Raw genomic sequence first — 7,862 nt, 5'->3', positions numbered from 1 at the left:
GGAACCGATGGGCGTCCCCACCCCCGTGGTGAGCACGTGCGTCAGGGGCCGTCTGGGGGTGTCCGCTCGTGTGATCGGGGTTCGGTCCCGCTCTGTCCTGCGGCTCAGCCAGCGGAGCCCCGGCAATGGCTCAGGGCGGGACTGGCTCCTCCTTCCCCGTCTGCGCCGACCGCCAGCCCATACCTACGCGCAGCGCCCTATGGAGCATCTCTGGGTCCACAGGGAGCACACCCAGTCCAAACGCTGTCATCAGCTTCCTCCCAAGCGCCCTGCTACCTCCCCAGCTGGGTAATGGGCCGCCAGGGCACTCGGCTGTCACTCGGGAAGTCGGGAGTTTTCCTCAGCGCCTGGGCCAGTCGCCAGGTCCTAAGGATCTCCAACCCAGTCCCTTCTCTCCTCACCCAGTAGTGCCGGACTTCGTCCACCATCCTTTCTTCTCTGGGTTCCTGCAGCAGCCTCCTCCTGGAACTCCCTGCCCCTTCCGCTCGGCCTCTCCCCAGTCCCAGGATGACTTTTCCAAAACGTAAACCTGATCAGGGAGCTCCCTTGCTTACAGCCCTTTTCCTAGGCGACAAGGACATCTGCCCCCTGTCTCTCTCCAGCCTCTTGTTCCCTCCTCTTATTTGCCCCCTCCCGTTCTTCAATCCAGAGAGTTTAAAGCATTATTATTATTTTAAATGAACCCCTCTTTCCCATAGGCTCAAACAATTATCTCCCCAACTAAACACTTTTCTTGCTCCCATCTATAGCCAGCGTACTCCTCCACCTTCTGGTCTCAGTTTAGATGCTGCTTTCTCAAGGAATCCTATCTCCTTAAAATGTATCTATAATAGATTTTCTCACAATTTGTAGTAAAATTTAACTTAGTTGATAATCCTATGCAGGGTTGGACTGCAGAACAAAACAGCTGAATATGTGAGTGTTCCCCCTAAGCATTTCCAAAATTGGGAAGGAATTATCAGGGGCCATGGAGTGGTGGCTCGTTTGCCATCATGGAAATTAGATCATTATGTTTTTGATTTCTGACTGTTTTGGTATTTGTTTATGGGAGAATAGACAAAATAAAATGCAACTTTTAATAAAAAAAAATGTATCTATAATAATAAAAGCGTAATATGCTAATTAGACCGGACAGCCGAACGACCTTCCGGATGTCCTTCCAGACGACCTTCTGGACAAGCTGGGGCTGCGAGGGTTGAGGCTGTGAGGCCGAGCCCCTTGCACAAATTTCGTGCATCAGGCCTCTAGTATATATACATTTTTTTATTGATTTCAGAGAGGGAGAGAGAGAGAGAAACATCAATGATGAGAGAAAATCATTGATTGGCTGCCTCCTGCACGCCCCCTACTGGGGATCAAACCTGAAACCAAGGCATGTGTCCTTGACCAGAATTGAACCCCGGGACCCTTCAGTCCACAGGCTGACACTCTATCCACTGAGCCAAACTGGCTAGGTAAGGAATCCTATCTCCACATGACCCTCACCCCAATTCTAATAACTAACTTTGTGAATTTTTAAAAATATATTTTTATTGATTTCAGAGAGGAAGGGAGAGGGAGTGGTAGAAACATCAATGATGAGAGTATCATTGTTCAACTGCCGCCTGCATGCCCCACACTGGGATTGAGCCCGAAACCTGGGCATATGCCCTGACCAGAATTGAACCAGTGACGCCCTGGTTCATAGGTCAACGTTCAACCACTGAGTCACACCAGTCGAGCTAACTGTGTATAATTTTGAATCCTTTAAAAAGTCTGTTGATATTTTTAAAGTCTATTGATTTTAAATTACCACAGTTAGCCATGCTTGTAAAACAAAAAAATCCACACGATACAGAAGTATATGGCTGAGAAAATGAAAATCCCCATCAAACCCTAACCAGACCCCAACTTCATGCCCTTCCCCAGAGGTGACCTTTGGGGAACCATTTGGCAAGTGTCCCCTTAGTCCTTTAACAATATGCAGATCTAGAAACCCACGCCTGAAACCTATATGTTCATGTTGACTAATGTCATTCCAATAAATTTAATTTTTAAAAATGCATGTGTATGTAAGCACTAAAACTATAAAACTCTTAGTACCGTACATAGGAGTTAAGTCTTTGGGATTTTGGATTAGGCAGTGCTTTCTTTAATATGACACCAAGCACAAGAGAAAAATACAGACAAATTGGGTTTCATCAAAATTAAAAACCTTTGTGTTTCAAAGGGCACCATCAAGAAAGTGAAAGGGGGAAGGAGGTTGGGGGTAAATCGGGGGATGAGGACACATTTGTAATACCTTAACCAATAAAGAAATTAAAAAAAAAGTGAAAAGACAACCTGGGCGGCAGGTGGGTGTGGGCTAGAAGGGGTCGATGGGGGCAAAAAGGGGACATATCTAATACTTTCAACAATAAAGATTTTTTTAAAAAAGTGAAAAGACAACCCACAGAATGGAAGACAATATTTGCAAATCGCATATCTGATAAAGAACAGTAATCCAGGATACATAAAGAACTAAATAATTAAAAGACAGCCCAATGTAAAATAGCAAAAGAAGTGACATTTCTCCGAAGTTGATATGCACATGGCCAAGATGCACATGAAAAGATACTCAGCATCATTATTCATCAGGGAAATGCAAATCAAAACCACAGTGAGCTCAACTTCATAGCCTTAGGATGGACATGATTGAAGAGATAGACAATAACAAGTATTATCAGGAAGTAGAACAACACTCCTACATTGCTTTGGGAAGTGAAATGGCTCAGTGGCTTTGGAAAGCGGCTTGGCAATTCCTTATTAAAGAGTTAAACATAGAGTTACCATCGGACCTAGAAATTCTGCGAAGTATATACCCAGGAGAAAATGTTCATAGCAGTATTATTCATCGTACTCAAGAAGGCAAGTAACCCTAATGTTCATCCATTTGCTGAGTGGACACTAATGTGGAAATAAATGAACTTCGATCCATACCTCATGCCATTTACAAAAATTAAGACAAAATGAACTGTAAGCTTTAAAACATGGATCATAGACCTAAATGTAGCACCTAAAATTATAAAGCCTGTGGGAGGAAGCATAGGAGAAAAATCTTTGTGATACTGGTTATGCAAAAGTTTGTTGGATATGACATAAAGGAACTGCAGACTTTAGTGTGAAAATTAAGAACTTCTACTCAAACATTGTTAAGTGACTATAAAGGCAAGCCACAGACTGGGAAAAATTATCTACAATTCACATATCTTAATTAAAAAGACTTATACCACCTCGTACCCATTAGGGTAGCTATGCCCATAAAAACAGAAAACAACAACAACAAAAAAACAGAAAATAACATGTGTTGGTGAGGATGTGGAAAAATTGGAACCTTGTGCACTGTTGACGAAAATGTGAATGTCTGTAGCCATGATGGAAAACAGTATATGGCAGTTCCTCAAAAAATTAAAAATTAAATTACCAGTGGTCCAGCAATTCACCTTCTGGGTTCCTACCCAAAAGTATTGGGAACAGGGACTCTAAGAGATATTTGCACTTATGTTCAGAGCAACATTATTCACAATAGCCAGAAAGTGGAAGCAGCCTATGTCCATTGATAGATGAATGGATAAACAAAACGTGAAATATTATTCAGCCTTAAGGAGGAAGCTAAGATTCAGAAGCAGCCCAAGTGCCCATGAAAAGATGAGTGAATAAAAAAGCTGCAGTACATTTACACAATGGAATACTATGCAGCTGTAAAAAGGAAGGATTTCTTAACCTTTGTGACAGCATGGATGGACCTGGAGATTATCATACTGAGCGAAATAAGCCAGTCAGAGAAAGACAAGTATCACATGACTTCATTTATAAGTGGAATCTAGTACATAATAAACTGAGGAACAAAATAGGTTCAGAGGCATGGAGGCATGGAATAGACTGACATATCTCAGAGGGGAGGAGGGGAGACAAGAAGAGGTTAACCAAAGAACTTATATACATACTGCACCCTCTCCCATTCCGGGACCCCTGGGGAATGTCTGACTGCCAGCTTAGGCCCGATCCCCAGGGGTTGGGCCTAAGCTGGCAGTCAGACATCCCTCTCGCAGTCTGGGGCTCTCGCAGTCTGGGACCCCTTCACGCCTCTGCCTGCAGCAGAGGTGGGAGAGGCTCCTGCCACTGCCACTGTGTTCGCCAGCTGTGAGCCCAGCTTCTGGCTTAGCAGCGCTCCGCCTGTGGGAGCGCACTAACCACCAGGGGGCAGCTCCTGCATTGAGTGTCTGCCCCTGGTGGTCAGTGTGCATCGTAGTGACCAATCATTCCACTATTTGGTCGATTTGCATATTAGGGTTTTATTATATAGGACTAGAGGCCCGGTGCATGAAATTTGTGCACCTGTGGGGCCTCACCCTCTCAGCCCCCCAATATTCATGTATTTATGTATATGTGTGTATGTATGCATATTTTTTGTTGTTGTTGTTAATCCTCATCTGAGTACATTTTTCATTGATTTTTAGAGTAGAAGGGAAGGCGAGAGGCAGAGAGAGAAACATGGATGTGAGAAAGACACATCAATTGGTTGCCTCCTGCACATGCCCCGACTGGATCAGGCGGAAACAGCGCTACCGACAGGGCCGACTGCTGACATTGAGCGTATGGTATTTTCTGTTTCTGCTTCCACTTCTGGTAGAGGTCCTCCTTGTAGGAGCTGCCGGTGTACCTGGGCACCTCGGGGCTTGGCCAGCCAGGCCCTCCTGCCCCTCCTGCTGGCCTTACTGGAAGCTGGCAAGGGCCTTGCAGTCCTCTGCTGCTTGGCCATGTCACCTGGCTGCTCAGGTCCTGGCAGGAGGCGTTGATCTCTAAGATGGTCACCCGCAAGCTGTACTGCTTGATACTGTCCACCAGCCTCAGCTGCTGCAGCTCCTCCTCCTCGAAGCTCGAGCTGAAGAGGGGGTGCAGGCCCAGCCCCTCGAGGTCCAGCTCCTTGGCCCCCTCTGGCAAGGACGCGGGCCACGAGCACACATACTGCTGCTGGGTGTTGTGGGACACACAGCCCAGGCCCCGCAACGCCAGCGACACCTCCAGGGTGTTCTGCAGGCCGCAGTCCTCATTGTCCACCACACTCTGTGTCACCCGGCCCAGCATGCCACCCAGCCGACCGCACCCGAGGGCTACTCGTGGGGGCAGGTGAGGGTGAGGGCACGGCCCAGGAACAGGTGCAGGTCCAGCAGGTAGGGGACCTCATCTGGGGCCACCAAGGAGTAGGCTGTGCCACTTCAGCCAGCCCGGGCCACACGACCCACCCCACCTGGTGCAGGAAGAGCTTGCCCTTGGCCGGTAAGCTGAAGTTGATGACATTGTCCAGTAGTGGGATGTCCAGGCCCCGGCCGCCAGGTCAGTCATGATGAGGGTGGAGCACTTGCCCAGGGGTGAACTTGGCCAGGTTGATCTTGCGGGCTGTTTGGTCCAGAGCGCTGTAGATGTGGGCGTAGCTCACCCACTGGAGCAGCCTCGGCCCTGCAAGACCAAGGGAGGAGGTGGGGGGCAATCAGGGGTGGGGCTGGCCTGGGGGGATGGGTCACCAGCTGTTGGGGGGCCGATTGGGGCCAGATTGGGCTGGTTGGTCACTGCAGTGAGCCTCATAGCGACCGTAGTTCCACTGTTCGGTTGATTTGCATATTAGCTTTTTATTATATAGGAGGTTATACATAATCAATGGACACAGACAATAGTGTAATGAAGGACTGGGATGGGGCAGGGACTGGGGGAGGGGATTGAAGGGGGGAAAATTGAGGAATATCTCTAATACTGTCAACAATTAAATTAAATTTAAAAAAAAGATACTTTATGAGCCCTAGCTGGTTTGGCTCAGTGGATAGAGCATCAGCCTGTGGAGTAAAGGGTCCTGGGTTAGATTCTGGTCAAGGGCACATGCCCGGGTTGCAGGCTTGATCCTCAGTGGGGGGTGTGCAGGAGGCAGCTGATCAATGATTCTCATCATTGATGTTTCTATCTCTCTCTCCCTCTCCCTTCCTCTCTGACATCAATAAAAAAATTTTTTTAAAAAGCTACGATGTGATTCCACTTATATAAGGTACCAAGAGTAGTCAAATTCATAAGAGACAGAAAGTAGAATGATGGTTGCCAGAGGCTGGGGAAGAGAGATGGGGAGTTGTTGTTTAGTGTATTTAGAGTTTCAATTTTGCTAGATGAAAGGAGTTCTGGAGTCCTGGCCAGTGTTACTCAGTGGCTAGAGCATTGGCCCTCGCACCCAAGGGTCTCGGGTTGGATTCCCAGTGAAGGGCACGTGCTGTGGTTGCAGGTTCGATCCCTGGTCCTGGTCAGAACAAGTTCGGGAGGCAACCAATGGATGTGTTTTCTCTTACATTGATGCTTCTCTCTCTCCCTCTCTCGCCCCTCCCCCCTCCCTTCCACTCTCTAAAAATCAATGGAAAAAGTATCCTCAGATGAGGATTAACAACAACAGCAACAAAAGAGTTCTGGAGATTACAGTACAATGTAAATGTACTTAACACTGCTGAGCTGTACACTTAAAAATGACTAAGACGGTAATTTTGTGTTATGTATATTTTACCAAAATTAAAAATAAAAATAAAAAAGACGTGTATCTAGAAAATATAAAGAATTCTCAAAAGTATATTTCAGTGAGAAAACAAGCAACTCAATTAAGATTGGGAAATAGTTTTGAACAGGTAACTTCCCCAAAGAAGATATATAGATGGCAAACACATGAAAAGACTCAACATCATTAGTCTTTGAGGAAATGCATATTAGAACAATGATAAGATACCACTACTAGAATGTCTAAAATTAAAAAGACTGACCATACTAAGTGTTGATGAAGATATGTTACAACGGAAACTCTCATACACTTCTGGTATGGGTATAAAGTGATAGAAGCATTTTAGAAAATGGTTTAGCTATTTTTCAAAAATTTTAAATACATCCAGCCATTCAACTCCAAGAGAAATGAAAGCCTGTATCCTTGTAAAGACTTGTGCACAAATATTCATAGCAGCTTTATTGTAATAACCCCAAACTGGAAACAATCCAAGTGTGCAAAGGACAAACTATGGTCCCTCCGGACGATGGGATCTGCACAGCAATAAAAAGGAATGATGCGTTACAACACGCACTGATCGCAAAATAATTATGCTGAGTAAGAGGAGACAGATAAAAGCAAGTACGCAGTGTGCGTTTCCCTTTATGTACAATTAATTCTTTAAAAATAATCCCATTGTATCCAGGTTGGTAAGATTTCATATTTACTTATTTATTTATTTTTAATATATATTTTTTATTGATTTCAGAGAGGGAGAGGGAGAGTTAGAAACCCCAGTGATGAGTATCATTGATTGGCTGCCTCCTGCACGCCCTCCACTGGGGATCGAGCCTGAAACCTGGGCATGTGCCCTTTGACCGGATGGAACCCGGGATCCTCAGGCTGATGCTCTATCCACTGAGCCAAACCGGCTAGGGCTCTATTGTTCTTTTACAGTACATTTCACGTTCATGCAATCCAAAAGCCACAGAAACACTGAATTGTAGTCCTGTTTTCCACCCAATATTTCTTGAAGCATCTGCTCCGTGCGATCGATTACTGCTGTAGGGGTGGAAGATTTCGTAGTGAAATTACCCGTATAGTTCAGCAGGGAGAGTACATTCCTGGAACAAGGACACAATCGTTTATTGCGGGTGAGGACCGTGTAAGGAGGGAGACGGTGACAGGTATATTGCGTAGATGGAAACGGAGGCCCAGGGAAGCGCCGGGAAGAACCTTAGGGCACACGGTCAGCGCCCTCAACCTTGGCCACGGGATCCGCGGCCTGGATAGGGGTGGGGCGTGGCCTAGGGGAAGGGGCGTGGCCACCGGGAAAGGG

General features: G+C 46.2%; 2 protein-coding genes across 2 annotated transcripts in view; both read right to left on the bottom strand.

The window, feature by feature from the left end:
• ZER1 (zyg-11 related, cell cycle regulator) overlaps nt 1-482 on the bottom strand; it is a 25,801-nt gene extending 25,319 nt beyond the window's left edge. Inside the window, exon 1 of the mRNA XM_014529316.1 lies at nt 402-482. The gene's annotated coding sequence lies outside the window, so the exon portion shown is untranslated. The remainder of the gene's footprint in view (nt 1-401) is intronic.
• Nucleotides 1-7,862, bottom strand: part of ZDHHC12 (zinc finger, DHHC-type containing 12) — a 590,635-nt gene that overhangs the window by 34,497 nt on the left and 548,276 nt on the right. The window lies entirely within an intron of this gene.

This window comes from Myotis brandtii, unplaced genomic scaffold (genome assembly GCF_000412655.1).
Source record: "Myotis brandtii unplaced genomic scaffold, ASM41265v1 scaffold68, whole genome shotgun sequence".
Taxonomy (NCBI): domain Eukaryota; kingdom Metazoa; phylum Chordata; class Mammalia; order Chiroptera; family Vespertilionidae; genus Myotis; species Myotis brandtii.
The sequence above is the reverse complement of the archived record's forward strand: the minus strand, read 5'-3'. Positions and strand labels throughout refer to the sequence as shown.